Genomic DNA, 19,792 nt, shown 5'->3' with positions numbered 1-19,792 from the left:
ACACACAGATTGGGTGTCTCCAATTGTGGTAGTACACAAGAAGAATGGAAAATTACGAGTGTGTTTGAATCTCAAAAAGGTGAATGTAGCTACCATTAGAGACAACTTTCCTCTTCCGATAACTGAGCATGTTTTAGAACGAGTTATAGGAAAAGAATCTTATAGCTTCTTAGACGGCTTTTCGGGATATAATCAACTTTCGGTTGACCCAAAAGATCATCATAAAACTGCTTTTGCAACAGAATGGGGTATATTTGTCTATCGGGTTATGCCATTGGTCCGTTTGGGTTAACAAATACTCCAGCCACGTTTTAAAGGTTGATGAGCCATGCTTTCAAAGGATATCTTAGGAAATTCTTAGAAGTATATATGGATGATCTATGCATACATTCATCAATTCGGGCTGATCATTTTGAACACCTCAAAAAGGTATTTTAAAAATGTAGACTTTATAGGACTTGCTTAAATCCTGAAAAGTGCACATTTATGGATACACAAGGAAACTTTCTTGGACATATAGTGTCTAAAAATGGCATAGCTACTGATATTGAGAAGATTCATGTCATTGCTGATTTGCCTAGACCAACAACAGTCAAGGGGGTACAAGCCTTCATGGGGCATTGTGGATATTACCCACGGTTCATCTACATGTACGCTATAATTGCAAAACCCATGTATAGCTTGATTACACACTTTGAGTGGACCGAGGCATGTGAAGAATCCTTCATGAATCTTAACCAAGCTCTCACCTCAGCTCCAATGTTGAATGCACCAGACTGGAATAAGGTATTCCACGTACATGTAGATGCTTCCAATTCTGCTAAAGGTTGTATACTAGCTCAACCAGGAGATGGGAAAATTGACTTTCCTATTTCTTATGCTAGCCAAAAATTGAACATGGCGGACAATAATTACACCACCACTGAAAGAGAAGGATTAGGAATAATCTATGCCCGTTAAAAAGTATATTAGCCAACAAGTTTGTGTTCTTTGTGGACCACCAAGCTTTGCTGTATTTGGTCAAGAAGCCATGCAGCACAGGAAGAATAGTGAGATGGTTCATCATTCTTCTCGAATTTGATTTCACTGTGGTTGTAAAAAAAGGCACTACACATCAACAAGCAGATTATTTGTCAAGGATTGTTTCAAGGGAATCACCTAAAGGGGTAGACGATGATCTACCAGATGCCTATTTGTTCTCCATGGAAATGATACCTAGATGGTCAATAAACATTGTGTCATTGATGATAATAGCTCAAGTGGATTCACAAATACCACTTCCTATCACGATCAAATTAATCGATCAATCGACTATGTATCAATTACTAGCTGGTAGGCTATACAAAAGAAATCGAGACGGGATATTTTTCTTATGCATTAATCCTAAAGAAAAAGAACAACACCTAAGTCAAGCACATGTTACCATAGTAGGACTTCACATTGCGGAAAACCAAACTATGCAGCGAATCTTGAGACTTGGAGTATTTTGGCCGACTATGAGGAGAGATGTTTGATCTTTTGTAAAATATTGCTCTGAATGTCAAAAAAAACACCCATACAACATTGTTTCAAATGTCACCTGTTCCTAAGTGGAGTAACTATCTGGTTACTTACTTATCAAGCCGAACATTTCTTGAGGATATGAGTAAATGCTGTCAATGAGCAATTGAAACGGAAGTAAGAAACTATGCTCTTATTGGGAACCAATTGTAACGGAGATGTAAAGATCAACATTTGTGTCTTTGTGAAAATAAAAATGAGTATATTCCGATTATAGAACAAGCACGTGCTGGATTAGCTGGAGGTCATTTTTCTAGTGAAACCACCGCAAGAGCAATCTTGATGGCAGGCATATGGTGGCCAACACTTTTTGCAGATGCCAAAGAATATGTTTGAAGGTGTGATGCTTGTCAACGAGCAAAAGTTCCAACACGAGTAGATAGCATGCCCTTAAGACCAATGATGGGGGCTAGAGCTTTTGCAAAATGAGGTATAGATTTTGTTGGACCAATACAGCCACCTGCTTATAGATCCCAAGCTCAATATATCATTGTAGCTACGGACTATTTGACCAAGTGGGCCGAGGTTAAAGCAACTCAAAAGAATGATGCCAAAACCTGCTTCATTCTTATATGAGTATGTATTCACGAGGTATGGACTATCGATAGAGATTGTCAGCGATTGGGGAACTCATTTTCTCAATGAGGTAATATATTATTTTCTTAATGAGTTTATGGTCATCCATAACAAATCATCTCCTTATCACCCACAAGCAAATGGACAAGCTGAGCATACAAATAAAATTCTTAGCTCGGTGCTTACTAAAGTGGTTAGTTTAGTAAGGACAGACTGGGAAATGAATCTCCATGTTGCTCCATGGGCTTATCGAGTTTCATTCAAAACAACTCTAAATGCTACACCCTTTAACTTTGTTTATGGTCTTGATTGCATACTTCCAATAGAATTTCTATTGCCTACATAAAGGGTAGCTGAGTGGACTGGACATGAATTGTCAGAAAGACTTGAAGATTTGGAAAAGCTAGATGAGTAAAGGCTAACTGCTGTAGCTCATATCTATGCACAAAAGCGGAAAACAAAAACAGTTTTTGATTCCCACTTAATCACAAAAATCTTCAAGAAAGGGAACTTAGTTTTGGTATATTCCCTTAAGCAACACATTCCCAACTTTAAGAAAAAGGGAAACGGACAATTTATCATTGAAGATGTATCTCCGAGTGGAGCAGTAAAATTGTCCACCCTAGATGGTGAAATAATGGCTAATTGGATTAGTGGATGTCATTTAAAAAAATACAATTTGTCACTAACCAATGATTTGCTAGAAAGAATGCATGTAGCTAAGCAAAGAAAAATCAAACGACAGCAAGTTATTAATGAAGCCCAAGACAAAGCTCGGCTTCGGGTACTCAAGCGAAAAGCTGATCTCGAGAATCAACAGATACCGATTCTTGTCAACACTCTCGAAATAGATGATCGACAATGGGAATTACCTAAAGATACAGTTTCAACAGATGATGACTAGTTAGACGGAATGGACCTGCGCATCAAAGTACATCTCAACAATCATAGCACCAATGCTTTGGTCGACACAAGAGTAAGAGTAAATGCACTAAGTTATTCCAAATACAAGAAGGCATTAAGTCAAGCATTGATGGTAGGAATAGCCGCAATCAAAGGATGCAACAAGAACACAACCCCAACATTGGGAGTAGTCAACTTGAAGTGATAGTACATGGATGTTCATGTCCTCATCAGTTTGTATGCTTACCAGATGAACACATGAGTGAGACGATAATTTTTGGAATTCCTTGGATGTGAACATACAAATCAGTACAAGATTGGGATACAAATCAGCTAAAGCTATCACCTAAAGGAGGGCAAGGAGGAATGGAAAAGAAAAAATCAGTAGGCCAACCCACGAAGTAGTCAATCTTCTCCATCCCCTCGACAAGCAAATGCTACAAGTAGCATGCAAGGAGTCAGGAAAATTTGGGTACCAAAAGCACAGCTTAAGGATAAACAGATTCAGATTTGGGTACCTAAAACTTCACCGACAAAACAAAAGAAGGTTCCAGGGGTTAAAACACAGAGACGAGCATCTCCAAGCAAGGACCTTAACATGGAAATGGTTTGGAAGAAAAATAAGCACTTATCTTCTCCACAAACTGCAAAACCAATCAAGCAATGGAGAGTTAAGTCTCAAAAGACTCCACCACACTATACAGCACCAAACAGACCAAGCTACCAATGGTGAGAAAAAGCTCGACAATAGTCAAAAGTGCTATCACGCTCAAGCAATCAATGTGCTGAAGTATCCGGATGGTACAATCAAACAGAAAGCACACAAGCTACAAGATTTGCTCTTCGGAAGACATCAGCAGCAAACCTCGACATCAGAAAGTCTTGAGCTAATTAGTGAAGACCCAGCTCTTGCACAACATATTGGTTTGAATATCATTGATCTTCATAGCATGGTAGAGCCAACCATGGCATGCATAAACACAATTTTTCAACTCACTCACACAGTCGTCCCGGAGTACGCTATCTAGGAGGGGTGGAACAGCACTAAGTACTAAGTAATTAAGGGCAATGTTTGAAGAGGGAGGAAAAAGTTTGATGTTAGCGTGTGTTTTTTTTGCAAAATTACCTAATAATGCCCTTATAATTAATCATCAAGGAAAAATTCATTGATAATATATTTCCGATGAGTGTAAATAGTGTATATACTATCAGAAAATCATTAGAAATAGTCCTTTTTGGGTATTTTTCATCATTTTATTGATTAAGAGGCTTAAAAATAGAAAAATCCAACAAAAAACAATAAAGCTGTTTTTTTCAATGGATTTTCTTAATTAGATTTTTACTTTACTTTTTTAGAGCATTTTGCTATTTTCTTTGATTTTTCCAAATAAAGAGGTCAAAAATTAATAATAAATAACAGGGAAGCTCAGGTGGAAAAATGGAAGACATGGTGTTGATCAAAAAGAAAAGTCGGACAAGCACAAAAATTTTCAATGAAATCAAAAGATGGAAGGGGAAGCCTAAATTAGGCAACCAGGCCTACTTTTGCAAAATTCTTGCAGAATGAGCTACAGGAATCCGATCAGGGAAATTTTTTAGTCTAGCATAGATTTCACGGCCTAGTAGGACTAATGGGAAAAATTGGGAAAAATTGGTTCAAGAAGTCGGGGTATAGATATCCAAGGTAGTCTAAAACCACCTCATTTCCACTTGCAGCCTTTGTAGAGAGAGATTTCTGCCTCTTTTGTGCGACTTTTTTGGAGCCCACAGTTGACCATTTTCAGCACCGTCTCACACGAGACATGAGGGATAAGTTCTTTACTCGTCAATGATCCATTTTTTATGGCCGGTAGCTAGTCTAAAGCCCTAGAAAACACCCTAGAAACCGAGCAGTGCACGAAGACCTGCGACCTAAAACTGACCGTAGCGGCCTGCCAGATCGACCAAATTAGATGTTATTTGAACCATAGCATGCTCTAACATAATAGAACCTTTCTATATCATCAGTTGACCATTTGGTAGGGGTCGAGTGTTGGAATTCGGGTTGCAGATAAACACACACAGCTTAAGAGAAGACGAAGGAAGCTCAAGGCACACAATAGAGAGTGTATTACTTAGTGTGAAATGGAAAGATAGATAGCCCTAGAGTGATGGGCGTATATACAATGCTTGGGGGGAAAAACCTCCTAAAGAGGGGAAAAATGCCCTAGCGGTCCTAGTGTGTTCACACACATCACTACCACATGTATATGGTAACAAATCCCCCCTGGAGTGATGCGGTGAACGACAGCTGGCACATGAGTAAAGGGAAGTACCATGCCGTGAGGACATGATCAATCCACAAAGGGGAGTAAGCCCAAAGCTTTGAGGAAAGCTTCAAGATTATCACTAGACAATGCCTTTGTGAAAAGATCTGCAAGGTTGTCCTGTGTTGGCACATAAGCCAAGCTGATCTACCCTGCTGAGAGCCTCTCAATGACATAATGGTAATGCACCTCAATGTGCTTTGTGCGAGCATGAAGAACTGGGTTCCTCGCAGCTGCCAATGCGCTCTGACTGTCAGTGTAGATAGTGTTGGCAGTGTCATGTCCAACACTCAAATCAGCATAAGGCATCTGAGCCATACACACTCAACCGTAGAAGTGAAGACTGCCCTGTACTCAGCCTCACAACTCGAAGTGGCCACAATAGATTTCTTCTTTCTCAACCATGATATACATGAACTGCGAAGCATGAAACAAAAACCACTTGTGGACACTCTCGTGTCAAAACAACCAGCCCAATCTGAGTCTGAAAAAGCATGTAAGTTTGGCGGCAATGATCCCCCCTTGGGATAAAACAAGCCAAGATGTAAAGTGCCACTAAGGTAGCGGAAAATCCTCTTGACAGCCTGCCAATGCTTAGACCCTGGGCTATGCATAAATTTGCTGACCTATAAGACTACAAACTGAATATCCGGCCTCGTGTTGCATACATAAATGAGGCAGCCAACAGCGATTTGGTAAAGAGTGACATCAGTAGGATCGCCAGCATCATGTAGACTCAACTTTTAACCTGTTTCCATGGGAGTGGCAATAGGTTTGTAATCCTCAAGTCCAAACTTACATAACAATGTCTCTATGTAACTTTTTTGACACAAGGCAATACCACCATCACACTGCTTAAACTGTATACCCAAGTAATGATGCAACAGCCCCAAATCTTTCATCTTGAAAGTAGCATTCAAATCAGCCTTAAATTCAGCAATATGTCTCTCATTTGGTCTATTGATCAGCAAATCATCAACATAAAGAACCACAATGAGAAGTACATCACCCTCACGCTTTACATACAATGTGCTTTCTGTTAGACTGTTACGAAAGCCTTGTTTGACCAAATGAGTGTCAGCTTTCTCATACCAAGCACGAGGAGATTGCTTCAACCCATACAAAGTCTTCTTACATCTGCACACTTTGTCCTCTTGTCCTTTTATGACAAAACCGCGAGGCTGCGTTACATAAACTTCCTCAAATATGTCACCATTCAAGAAAGCAATAACAATGTCTGATTGATGTACATACCAACTAAAATGAGCTGCCAATGCACATAGAAAACACACAGTAGCCATATGACAAGTGGGAGAAAAAGTCTCTTCATAATCTATGCCTTTTTGCTATGCATAACCCTTTGCAACAAGTCGAGCCTTATGGCGATCAATCTCACCATCCGGCTTGCTTTTCAACTTGTAAACCCACTTCGTACCAATGTCCTTTTTGCCAGGAGGCAAATCACATAAAGTCCATGTGTCATTTTCTATGAGTGCATCATATTCTGATTGCATGGTAGCCATCCAATTTTCTGAATTATGTGCTTCATCAAAAGATAGAGGCTCCTCAACATCATGTAAGCTAGACACAGCCAAAGCATAACAATCTGATGCATAAGATGCATGGGGAGAGCCTGAACGAGTACGAGTAGACAAAGGTGCATCCAATTTACTGTCACGCAAAGTGTGCACTAGCCATTTTGGCATACCTCTAGCCGGCTCATTTTCAGCCCTTTCCTCATCAAGTACATCATGTACATCTGCATCAGTAATGGGCTGATCTAGAACATTTTGAGAAACCCCCATAGGCTGTACATTTGTCTCATTGGAACTTACATTCGTATTTCCACCACTAAAAAGAGGCAACAAAGTGCCATAAATGTCATGTGAGCTTACATTACTGTCTCTAGTACATGACAACAAGGGCTAAACAGAATTTTCCACAAACACTACATCCCGTGAAACCAGAATACGTTTTGTTTGCGGATGATACAACCTGTAACCTTTGCTTTCAGCACTATAACCACCAAAAATACATTTGACAGCCTTATCATCCAATTTTCTGCGTTGCACTTGTGGCACCCAAGCATATGCCAAAGAGCCAAAAAGACGCATGTGCTCAATAGAAGGCTTTTCTATCATGATGCCATGATTCATATGGAGTAATAGACTTCAAAGCTTTCGTAGGACACCTGTTAAGTACAGAAGTGGCACACATGATGGCCTCAAGAAAAAAAGAATGCGGCAAAGCTTGACTTTTGACCATACATCGTGCCATTTCCGTAAGTGACCTATTTCTCCTCTCAGCAACACCATTTTGCTGAGGTGTATAAGGCACTCTACATTGGTGTTTTATCCCACGACTAGACAGAAATGCATTAAATTCATGAGACATATACTCCCCCCCTCGATCGGAATGGGGGGTGCCCATAGTACATTTCGAGACATTTTCAGTCATAGCCATAAATTGTTTGAAGCACATAAAAACTTTGGACTTCGCTTTAAGCGGAAATACCCATGCATGCCTGGAGTAATCATCAATGAAAGTCACAAAGTATAGGTGATTGCCCAAGGATGGAGTTTGCATGGGCCCACATACATCACTATGCACAAGCTGCAACCTGCATGTGGCCCAAATTGAACCATCCTTCGGAAACTTAGAACGCTGCATCTTACCCAAAATACAACCTTCACAAACATGTTTGACAGGTGCTTCAAGAGGCGGAAAAGAAGCAACCATATCAGATTTCTGCAAACGTAGCAAACTGGAAAAATTCAGATGACCAAAACGTGCATGCCAAAGTTTTGCATCTGAAATAGCCTTTGAATCTGCAACAGCATTTGCAAAATTTTTTCCACACTTGTCATACAAAGTGAGCTTATATATCCCACTGCACAAAAGCCCAGATGCAACAATTTCATCACCAAAACTGAGATCATGAACTATACATCTGTCATCCACAAATTTGACTACAAGTCCAAATCTAGCAAGTGCGGATATAGACAAGAGATTCTTCTTGATCCCAGGTACATAAAGTGCATCAACAAGTGTGAAAGAACTGCCATTTGCAGCAGTAAGCACAATCTTTCCAACTCCCTGAACAGGATAAGAGGCATTTTTGGCACAAGTGACTGAATTCCCATGAGGGACAAACTTGAGAGAGGTAAACAATTCACGATGTGAGGTAATGTGCTTTGTAGCACCACTGTCGAAATACCACACATGTGAATCTGCAGCTGACAAGCATGCATCATGGACAGCAGGATTGTAAGTGCACTCTGCGCTAAAAGCCCATTCTACATTAACATCAGCATCATAGTCTCCTTTCATAGAAGACTTAACAATGGCTGCATTTATAGTGGAACCAGCATTTGCAGTGGAACCACCCTCTTTCTTCTTAGCCTCTTTGGCCTTCAACTTAGAACACGACTTGATCAAGTGATCATTAGCTTTACAATAATGGAAACGCATCTTCTTTTTTCCCTTATCACCAGAATTTCCAGACGAAGTGCTTCCAGCAGAAGCATTAGGAACATAAGTTTTGCCACTCGCAGCAGAACCATAAGAAGTGGCTGCATTACTGTTACCACCCTTTCTTTGAGAAGCAATGAAAGCCTGTTCAATTGCACGCTGTCTAGTCCTGTTTTTTCTAGAAAGTGACTCTTGCAATAGCAATGTACATAATGCATCAAACTTGACAACTTTTGGATTTCGTTGGTTCATAAGTCTCCAAGTACTAGCAAAATTTTGGTAGGAATCTGGTAAGGCATCAAGAACAGTCTGCACAAGGGAACTGTCTGAAATGACTTCACCTGCAGAAATAAGCTGCTCATTGATATCCTTGACATTGGCAAGGAAAGTGTCCATATCATCTTCCTCATGCATAATCTTTGACTCGAGATCTTTACGCAGCAAAGCAATTTTAGCCTCATTGCGACTTGCATAAAGACCAGCCAAGATATCCCAAGCTTGTTTTGCAAATTTCACTGAACGAATGTGAGGAACAATGGTGCGCTTCACATACAACACAATCAATGCATGAGCTTGCGCATCCTTAACATCCCAACGAGCTTGTTCTGCCATAGGCAAAACAACTCTAATAGTAGCAATCCTTGCAGTAAGACCTGCAACATCCTCAACATTGCCTACATCCTCAGAACTAGGACGTACATCAATGCCCTGCACAATGTTCCAGATGCCCTTTGACAAAAGTACATGTTTCATCATATAAGCCCACATAGGGTAGTTGTCCCCATCCAACCTCTCCTCAACAGCAAACATCTTGAACACATCTGTGTTGTTGTTGTCAGCCATAGTAAATGTTGCACCTGATGTGAAAATTGCTCAAAAATAGGAGAAATGGAGCGAGAACAACACGTGCTATATAGCACAAACCGTAGAAGACTATAAGCACCTATTATGTAGAAAACGGCACTTATAGAAATTTTGCACAAAATGACGAAATAGCATGTGCAGTACTACCTGTAATGGAAACGGAGGCCGAAATGAGCCCGACAAATACCCGAAGTATTTGTCGACCTACGAACGCTCGCCAAAGCTCACTAAAATCGAAGAAAGTGAGCAGGCGTGTACTGGAGTAGCTGGCGATTAAGCCTGGGAGGACGCAACCTGCTCTGATACCAATTGTTGGAATTAGGGCTGCAGAGAAACGCACACAGCTTGGAGAAGATGAAGGAAGCTCAAGGCACATAATAGAGAGTGTATTACTTAGTAATGGAAAGATAGATAGCCCTAGAGTGATGGGAGTATATACAATGCTCGGGGGAAAAAAACTCCTAAAGAGGGAAAAAATGCCCTGGCGGTCCTAGTGTGTTCACACACATCACTACCACATGTATATGGTAACATCGAGGGGGTCCCGAGTAGAAAAGTTAGGTTTTTGGCAAATGCCAAATCTGACTCCACAGATGGCTTGCTTATGACTCATAAGGTCCATATACAATGTATATGATTGGTTTGGTAAAATCCATCAAGCAAAGCACTCAAAAAGCAGAAAACGGTGGTGCAGCCAAAGTATGTTGGCTCTAGAAGATGGCATGGACAGGTGTGCATGGGCAAGCAGAAGCATGGAAAAGGACTGGAGAAGCTATGAAGTGCATGGGATAGCAGGTAGCAGCGGAAGTGTATGCATGATGGTGCTTATAGGCCAAGAAAGGCCCCATAATGTGCTAATTGGGGTAGCAGGTGAAAGAGATGAAAACTGCAGTTTTGAGGTCCTGAAATAAAGAGCTTGAAGTGATGAAGGAGTAGGTCCAGACGGCCCATCAAACCGAGCTACGGAGCCCAAGTTATTGAAGGTTGAAGTTTTGGAGGTTTGCAGATTCTTGCCGGACAGGGCAGCTGGAGACAGGTGGTCCAAGTGGAACTTGGGGTATGGATGTGTAGAGATCAATTCAAGGAGGCTACCCGTCTTTTCGGATTGTGGATCGGAGCCAGGGTTTGCAAGATATGGTCATTTGAAGTTTTTCCGGGGGCTGTGTCTGAGCCCACGTGACCGCATTGGAGTACGTGCCATCTGGCATCTTCTAAGACTCAACAAAGTTCTAGAGCAGAGTGTACATCATAGGGAGCTAACAGGAAGAGATTGCATGCCAAACAGAGGCCGGAGCAAGGAGATATAGCCATCGGAAAACTGGGCGTCTTTGCCCGAAGTTGGTTGCAGATGGTTTTTTCCATTTTTGAAAGCTTTGGTTCGAGGACGCCGAGAAGTCAAAGTGCAGGTACAGAGAAGGTGGTTGTAGCTGGCAAAGTGGGGTTTTAGTAAGTTCTTGCAGCTCGGCAATAGGAGGTGGAAGCAGTACATGGGAGCCGGACAAAGTTAGGGCAAAAGGTTTTTGTGCTTTAAAAAAAGTTAAGGGACCTTTTTGAAACTCAAAAGGCTTGAAGCCTCCTGGAGATGACACTTGGCAGGGGTGAAAACCCATATGCGAAAGCGGGGGCTGTTAGCTCGGGGGATATAAGCTGGGTCGTGGCCCTCCCACTAGCATCCAAAGGAGGAGTCTGGAGCTCTTGCAGGTCGTGGCCTTGGGCGTAGCTATGGCGTCCGCGCGGCGGGCGCTGCTGTGGCGGTGATGCAGCGGTTTTGTGCTGTGAGCCGGCTGAGAATGGGCGGCGTAGGGCGCCCACGGCGGTAAGCCCGGTGATGATGTGGCAGGCCCGAAAGGGGGGGGTTCCCGCGGCTCTCAAAGCCCGTAAGTTTTGAAGGAAGAGGAGGAGGGCAATAGCGATATCGCTATTGCCTTCCCCCCTCAGGTAAGGGGTGAGCCCCACAGCAGAGAGCGAGAGAGAAAATCCGGGAGCATCCAAGTGGTATAAAGCAAAGCCAAAGCCGGCCAAGTTGAGGACCAAGTGGACAAAGCCAAATGCAAGATCAAAAGGGGAGAGATCTGGCCGGCCAAGGTGGAAGATGCAAAGGGCAAGTGTGCACACCATGTACATGTTTCCAAAATCAAACTAGGCCAAGTGTTAACAATGCAAGAAAATACTAAAAGAAGCTCTCAGTGAAGGCCACGGCAAGAGAAACTCACCTTTTTTTTCTTTTTTTGGCCTCTTAGAGGTACCCCTATAAAAGGTTGTTAATGAGAAAATTGAAGGGCTTTTTTTCCTGGGTGAGGAAGTGAAAGCTTGAAGCTTGTGTGATGCCAAACTTTCCATTGAAGCTGCATACATCAATCGTACTACCCTCTAGGCAATAATACCAACCGTTTGCCCAATCTCTTGTATTACTTCTCCCCAATCCCCTCCTTCTCTCTCACTCTTGGTGTGTTAACCATTATTTGCAGAGGGTTTGTCTGCAGTTTGAAGGGTTCTTTCAAGAGTGCAGATTAGGGGTGTTTTGTGAGTCGGAACGAGTGAGTTAAGCAGCGTGGGTGCATTTCTGTTGTGGGTGTTCTTGTGCAAAGAGTGAGGTAGTTGTTTTGTATGCGAAGGTAGAATTGTTCGTGCAAATTAGCCGATTTGAAGGTTTTTTTTTAGAGGTTAGGGGTGTTGTGGAATCCCTGGGCTATAGAGAGGCAAGTATTGTGTGTGCTGGGTGTGTTCCCTATTCCCCCTCTCCAATGGATTGAAGGTTACAAAGCGTCAAATTCAACATACTGGGTCAAATTGACTCCAAATGAGCCGCATTTGGACAGGTTGCTTCACGACTATGTTGTGGACAAGTCCAAAGCCTCAAAGGTTACCAACCAACCCAACAGGCAGTGTAGTGACAAAAAATGGTGATTTCAGAGTCAACAAAGCACAAAGTGATGTTGGCATGACCAAACTTGACCAAATTCAATTTAGGACTTGTATTAGGTGTATGGAATATGTCTAGGTCAAAATTTGTGAGTTTTGCCAATAATTGCTCACTGATGTAAATAGTCATGATTATTTACTTTTGCATTAGTTTTGCTTGGAAGTTGTCACCTCACCTCACTTGTCATGTGTACACACCTATTACATGCCAACAATCAAGTATGAGCCAAAATGACCACCCATTACTTGGAAATTTGTCAAAAAACGCAAAGAAGTCTTTGCAAGCCAATTTCTTGGTTATGGATCACATTTCTTTATCCAAATCACCGTATATCTCATATACAAGGTCTTTATAATGCCTAGAACTAGTTTGTACCAAAAAATGTCAATTTTGGAAGAAAAGGTAATACTCGCGATTATTTACTTTCTGGTCAAAATTGGGGAGTTTTGATATTTTTCCATCATACATCCAAAGTACATGATGTGTTAAGGCCACTAGCCAAGTTTGAACCAATTTGGAGCTCAAAATCTCAAATTTCCTTTATATCTACTGTTTCAGAGACCTAAAGCCAAACTCTGGTACCATTTTCACCCTATGCATCCAAATGAGCCCATATTTCACTCAGAGCATGTATTTGGTATATACTTCAAGCCTATGAGGCCAAATTTGCAAAAAGTTGAAAAACTACCTCATCTGTAAATAATCACGATTATTTACTTTGGTTGCAAATATTTGTTTTGACTTTACAGTTTTGTTCCTTACATGTTTTTATGCATCTATGCTTGTTCAAAAATTGATTTGAAGCAAATTGGACCAAAATTGTCAGCATTTTAGCCTAAAGGACATTTCAGAGACAATTCTGACAAATCTTCTAACTTTACACTCTATTCACTAAACAGGAGCCATGCAAGCACCAGAGAGGGCCAAGAAGAAGCTCAACCAAAAGGAAAAGCTATAGGACGTGCCCGCTTATCAACTAGACCTCGAGTCAGTCAAAGCATCCAAGGCATCATACCTCTCTAGAGAACAGCTAGAAGAGCATCACACTACAGTCTTCACCGATAGATTCAAAAGTGAAGAGGGGCATCAGGTGGAGTTGCAAATCCTACCCAAAGAAGTCTATGATGTAGCCGCAAAGCCAGAGACAAAAGAGGCTAACCACAAGCTGGGCCTCAAGGATTCTACGAACGAAGCCTTGCGGAGTGGATTCTCAGAAAGCTTATGAGCTTTTATCCACCATTAAAGAAGATGGAACTGCACATATGAATGACCGCCAAGGGAACAAGGTCGAAGTAGTGATAACTAAGGATATAGTGGCAGAGGCACTCAAACTGTCCATAGAAGGAATGACCATGCGAGCAAGGGATAGGAAAACAGTCGGAACCTTTACCACAAAGACAGCCACATCTACCTTCACTGATTTAATTCACAAACAAGTGGAAGATCCAGGCCGCTTGTACCACCACCACTTCCATTTTTTGGCAAAAAGGCCACCAAGGTACACTACGCCAAATCACGTCGTGGCCACCACATTCACTCAAGTTCTCAAGTCGACAACCAAGCAACCAGTGGACCACGCACAGTACGTCCTGACTACCTTGAAGGGCATCCAGAAAGAAGGCAAAATCACTTACTTGGGTGCGCCATAGGTCTTGATGAGGATAGCATACCATGCCATTGGCATGGCCGACAATCTACCACTTGCTCCTGGACAAAACACCTGGATATTGGCAGCAAAACCTCTCCAAGAGCTACAAGGTCAGGAAAGAGATCTTATAAATCCGATGAAGAATCAACTAACAGCTCGCCAAAAAGGCGCAACAGGGAGAGCTCTGATAACGAGGAAAAGAGAGCTTGTAAAGAAGAAATGAAGAAAAAAGTTGTGGCCACACTGCAAGAAGATCCAGCCCAAAAACAAGCACGCTTTGAAAGAGAGAAACAAGCCTATCGGTGCAGTAGACAAGCACAAGGAAAGGACCCAGAGAAATGGGTGCCTGTTGGACTCAAAGGCCGAAGGACGAAGCATCATACAAGAAAAGAGGCTGAAGATCCGATAGAGAGATTGGAAAGAATGTACCGCCGAAGCTCTCAAGTTGAAGGGAAAATAAGAAGCGGCTAAGAAAGACAAAGAGGTGGAGGAACAAAGAGAAGCCGAGGAGACGGCTAGAGAAGAAGCACAATAACAAAGTTACGGATCTCCCAGACCAACCTCACTGCCTACAGGACAACAGGAACACCCCATGCCAAGACCACCACCATCACTTGAGAAAGAGAAAACCAATGAACCCGAGTCTAACAAAGAAACAAGATCTACACAAGAGGCTGACAGCACAAGAAGCAAAAAGAGGAAGAAGTAGAGTCGGAACAGGAGGAAGCCACCGAAGATACTCAAAAGACTTAAGAGAAAAAGGCAAGTGAATTTTCACAAGAGACTACGAAAGAGGCTACCATTGCACAAGAGAAAGAAACCGAGCCAGAGAAGGAAGTGAGTTCGGCACCAGAAGAGACAATAAGATCTGAGCCAGCACCCTCTACTATAGCACAGCAAGAGAAGGATGGAGCATCCTCTACTTCCACTCAGCCAGAAACCGTCAAGGCAACAAGACCTCAGGATGATGAAGCAAATGACCAACCCTCTACCTCCACACAAGAAGAACCAGCAGCTACGACGCAACAGAAAGACACACATGAGGCTACAGGCGCATTTCAGCTAGCAAGACGGGATGATTGGAGTTGAATGATGAAGTTATACTGCAAATAAACGAATATGCAAGGAAGATGCAAGACATGACAGAGAGACTCCGTTCAACAAGACTAAATCGCAGCACAGAGGACAAAGAGCTTGAGATGGTGATCGACGCTCTCCAAGGAGAATTAGAAGACAGGATAACAAAGTTGTATTGCAAGTAAACAAATATGCGAGGGAGATGCAAGACATGACGGAGAGGCTCCATTCAGCAGCACTAAATCGCAACACAAAGGCCAAAGAGCTTGAGATGGTGATTGATGCTCTCCAAGGAGAATTAGAAGACAGGATGACTGTCATCACTGATCTTCAGAGGCAAGTGCAAGAGATGAAAGCAGAAGCTGAACAGCACTAGCTGGCTAGAGATCAACAACAAAAAGAAATGGAGGAGTTAGGTGATCTGCTCACCAAATTATCCAAAGCCTGCAAAGCAAAAGACGAGCAGCAACAGAAGTTACGAATGAACTTCTTATGACATCTCTGTCAGCTTAAAAAATGCAAATGCAATTAGATGTTTCCAATGCTTCTCTGCAATACTCTAAATAGAGAATAAATGATCAGGCAATCTTCTTATGGAAAATCAGAGAAAATCCAGCCATGGCCTCGATCAAAGGGACTGATCAAGTGTACAAGGCACTAGAAAAGAAGAACAAAGACCTTGAGTTAGAATTAAAGCTGGAGCAATCATAGCGCAGGGACCTGGCATGGATGAGAGTTCAGAGAGAAGAAGAGCTCCTAAAGGATATAGAAAATCTCTAGAGAGTTAACCAACTCCTCAGAGATGGGAAACCAGACACGCAGGAAGAGGTAGGTACTTCAGAGCCACTGCAGATAGACATACCCTGGGTCTTATTTGCTGAGTTTGAGACACAGTCCATAGTAGAGCCGAGTGGTGAAGAAGATTTCTAGATTCACATCACAGATGCAGAAACAGTGCCAATGGTCCAGCTATCAAAAGTTGAAGAAGATGCACTGAAAGAGAAGATCACCCTAGAGGTGGATGAGCAGTGGAAAGCCGCAATGGATTGGGAGTTGAGATTTCTACACTCTATCAACGTCACTCAAATCACTCCCAATCTGGCATCAACAATCCCTGCCCTACCCTCTCATCAAAGTGGAATTGCTACAGGTAAAATAGAGGCTGTACAAAGACATGAAAGAAGATTGTGAGGTCCCCACCCCGTTGTCTCAAACAGAGCTCAAACGGCGGATTTGATGGTAAACCTGGTGGCCACCACTAGATCAATAGCGGAAGCAAACAAAGTGGTTCAAGGTTCATCTAGCGGACGATCTCTCATTACAAAGTGAGTCGAGCTCGAGCCTACTAGCAATGAGATCTAGCTCCACCTCGCAAGGGAAGCATGCTTAACTTATCTAGCGATCCTAAGACCCACCTTCCAAGAGGAGACAAATCTCGAGTGCCTTTTTCTCCATGTTTCAGAGGCACGTACACTTGAGACTTCGCCACTCTAAGGGCAATGAGTAATACTAGTGTTGATTTATAACACTATGGGGACGGAGAGTTCCCGACCAATCGGGACCACCCTTCTCATAGGCATTGGCAACCTAAGCCAAGCCCCCACTTTCCACCCCCACACTCACACTTCTTTGTGTGTCCTAATTACTACCACAATGGTTGTTCAACATATAAGTTCCTTAATTAGATTCCCATTCACAGGGTTCATTAAGACAGCCCTTCAACCAGTATTGCAAAGCGGCACCAAGACAGTAATTCTAGTAAAAATTCTACTCAAACTTATTCATTTAAAATTCCAATGTTCTGGAGGTACAATATCCCCCCTCCAGCGAGAGTTTACTCCTCCTGTTGTCGCCTAGCTACCCATACAACTAGGTATGTCCACCGCATAGAACGCATGACATGGACATTCCCACCACAAAGAACACAAGTCGTGGATAGAGGCCCTAACCTAGTAACTCTAGCTACTGCGAAATCATCGCGAGCCGCCCCCTGTGATCAGTAAGGGGATCAGGACTAGTTTCAAAATTGGAAATAGAAATGAAAATGCCGAGCTAAATTTTCCCTAGCAAATATTATTTCCTATTTCAAACAGTATATCCAACAACCATTCTTTCCTAGTTAGAATTTAATATACGTTTCAACTCAAATGCCGAGGTTGCTGTCGGATTTCTCCAACATGTTTAGGGATATGTTCTTTCCTAACTTATCGTATGCAATGTTAAATTAAACAACTTGAATTTAAAATGTAACCTACCTTCTCCATTTCCTTGTCATTGACTTGTGAGTTGGCCGGTACTTGGTCGTCCATGGGAGCTTTCCCTTTTTTATTCATGTTGCTTATTCCCTCCTCGCGGTCGTGGGCACCACCGAAGCGAGTTCTCTTTACCGGAGCCATTTTATACTCACTACTTAATTGACAAACTTGGAGAAAGAGAACTAATGTCTGAGAGTACCATAACAACCAAAATGACAAATTAGAATCACTGAACAATTCCTTTTATACGAGAGGGTTAGATTTCCTTCAAGACATAGTATTTTATGGATAGTACCTTACTTGTCCCTATGGGAATTGGTTCTAAAGTTAAGTACTTGGCCTAGGTAATTAGGAATTTCAGATTTTTACTAATTAAATTACTAGAGAGGTGAATTAAACATGCTCAATCACCTTCCTAATGTAAGTAGAGAGATGCAGAATTACCATATGCATAAGTGAGAGGATTTTCCCTTCCTAGTGGATTAATGACGGATTAATTTCTCTTAATTACATCCTAATCTATGAACAAATTGAATCTAACTTAGTTACTCCAACATTGTGTGATAATAAGGTAAGATTGACCAATTCCACATCATTGTCAGCTTAACATTTATTTACTATGATGACTAGTGGGAGATTTCTTCTTACTAATCATGCATTAATCTATGATTAGGAGAGGTTAATGGCTTGCAGAATTAACTATTAGATTAATAATTATGTAGTAGGCTAATGATATGGAGAGTTAGAGAGAATCTAGTGAGTAATTTAGCTGTGATTAATTATAGTAGTGGCGAGATTAAGAGAATGATAGAGAGATTTGCAGCAAAGCATAAAATAAGTATGATTTTACCGTGATTAGGGGCTGAAATCTACTCAAAATTCTGATCCAATGGAGTTCTCAAGATGAGAATCGGGCAGCACTTCCCTCCTTCGCTTCTTCTCCAAAAACTATGTGTGCCTGCAACACCTCCCCAAGGTGTGTGTGTGTACTGAGTGGGTGTGTGAGCATATGTGTGTGTGTGTGTGTGAGCACACTCTTATATAGGCTCTCCCATGTTGAAAATCAACCCATGTTGCTATAAGCATCTGAAGAGCACTCACTTCATGCATGGTAATTCCAGTTACATGCCTACCAAGTGTCCAGTTAGCTAGTCTAACTGACTCTCACACTCTCTCTCAAGCATGGCAACTCTTCCACACCTCCCTAGAGATAAGAAGGCATCCCCTAGCTGCTAAAGCAAGCTCTGCGTGGCCTGGGACCTGTTCCCACACAGCCTCGAGCCCCGATGCCTCCTCGCACAACCTTAGGAAATTTTGATTTTTGTATAAAATGGTCGATACGAATCGGAATTTAATGTCGTAAATTGCTATACTAAGCTCTAACTAAGGTGTACCTGTCCGACTACCTGCCATATTTAGTAGCCCCCGGGGTTCAAAAATGCATTTTTTCAAATTCGGGTACTGGTGAAGTTTTTCGAGACGGTCAAAACTAGACAGGTTGGGTGATCAAAAACTTACTATTTTTTAAAAATTTTCACAAAAATCATTTTAATTCACTTTTGGAAGCTTTATAACATTCTAAACATCATGGCACTGACAGAATTTGAAGAACTACTAAAAATAGTAACTTCTTCCATTATGTTTATTCCATGGTACAATGGTGCTCTTTTTGGGAGTTCAGAGACTTTACAACCTTCCCAATGTGAAGAATTTGAGATGTCCTCATCTCAAGAATGTGTTTGGGTAATATTTTATGAGAGTTGGTTCGTCCTCCCAAGTTGCATTTTCTTCATGGTAATCTTTCCACTTTACTAAATGCTCCGTGATTGTTCTATTGCATAACTTCCTTTCCCTTGTTTCAAGTACATAGTCAGGTTGGAGCTCGATAACTCCTTGTGCTGGCATGACTATCTGATCTGATTCCAAGAGTTGATCAGTATTAGGGATATAGGTTTGAGTAAGCTGACGTGGAATACATCATGAACCTTTAAGTTTGTAGGTAACTTTAGCTTGTAGGCATGGTCACTCACAACTTTAGTGATCTCGAATGTTCCACAATACCTTAGGCTTAGCTTCTTGTATCTGCCTAGTGATAAGTTGCTTTTCTTCGGTCGGACTTAGTTACTCCAACATTGTGTGGTAGTAAGGTGAGATTGACCAATTCCTCATCATTGTCGGCTTAGCATTTATTTACTATGATGACTAGTGG

This window comes from Adiantum capillus-veneris, chromosome 25, assembly GCF_014529385.1.
Source record: "Adiantum capillus-veneris isolate H3 chromosome 25, ASM1452938v2, whole genome shotgun sequence".
NCBI lineage: Eukaryota > Viridiplantae > Streptophyta > Polypodiopsida > Polypodiales > Pteridaceae > Adiantum > Adiantum capillus-veneris.
This window is presented reverse-complemented; position numbering follows the sequence as displayed.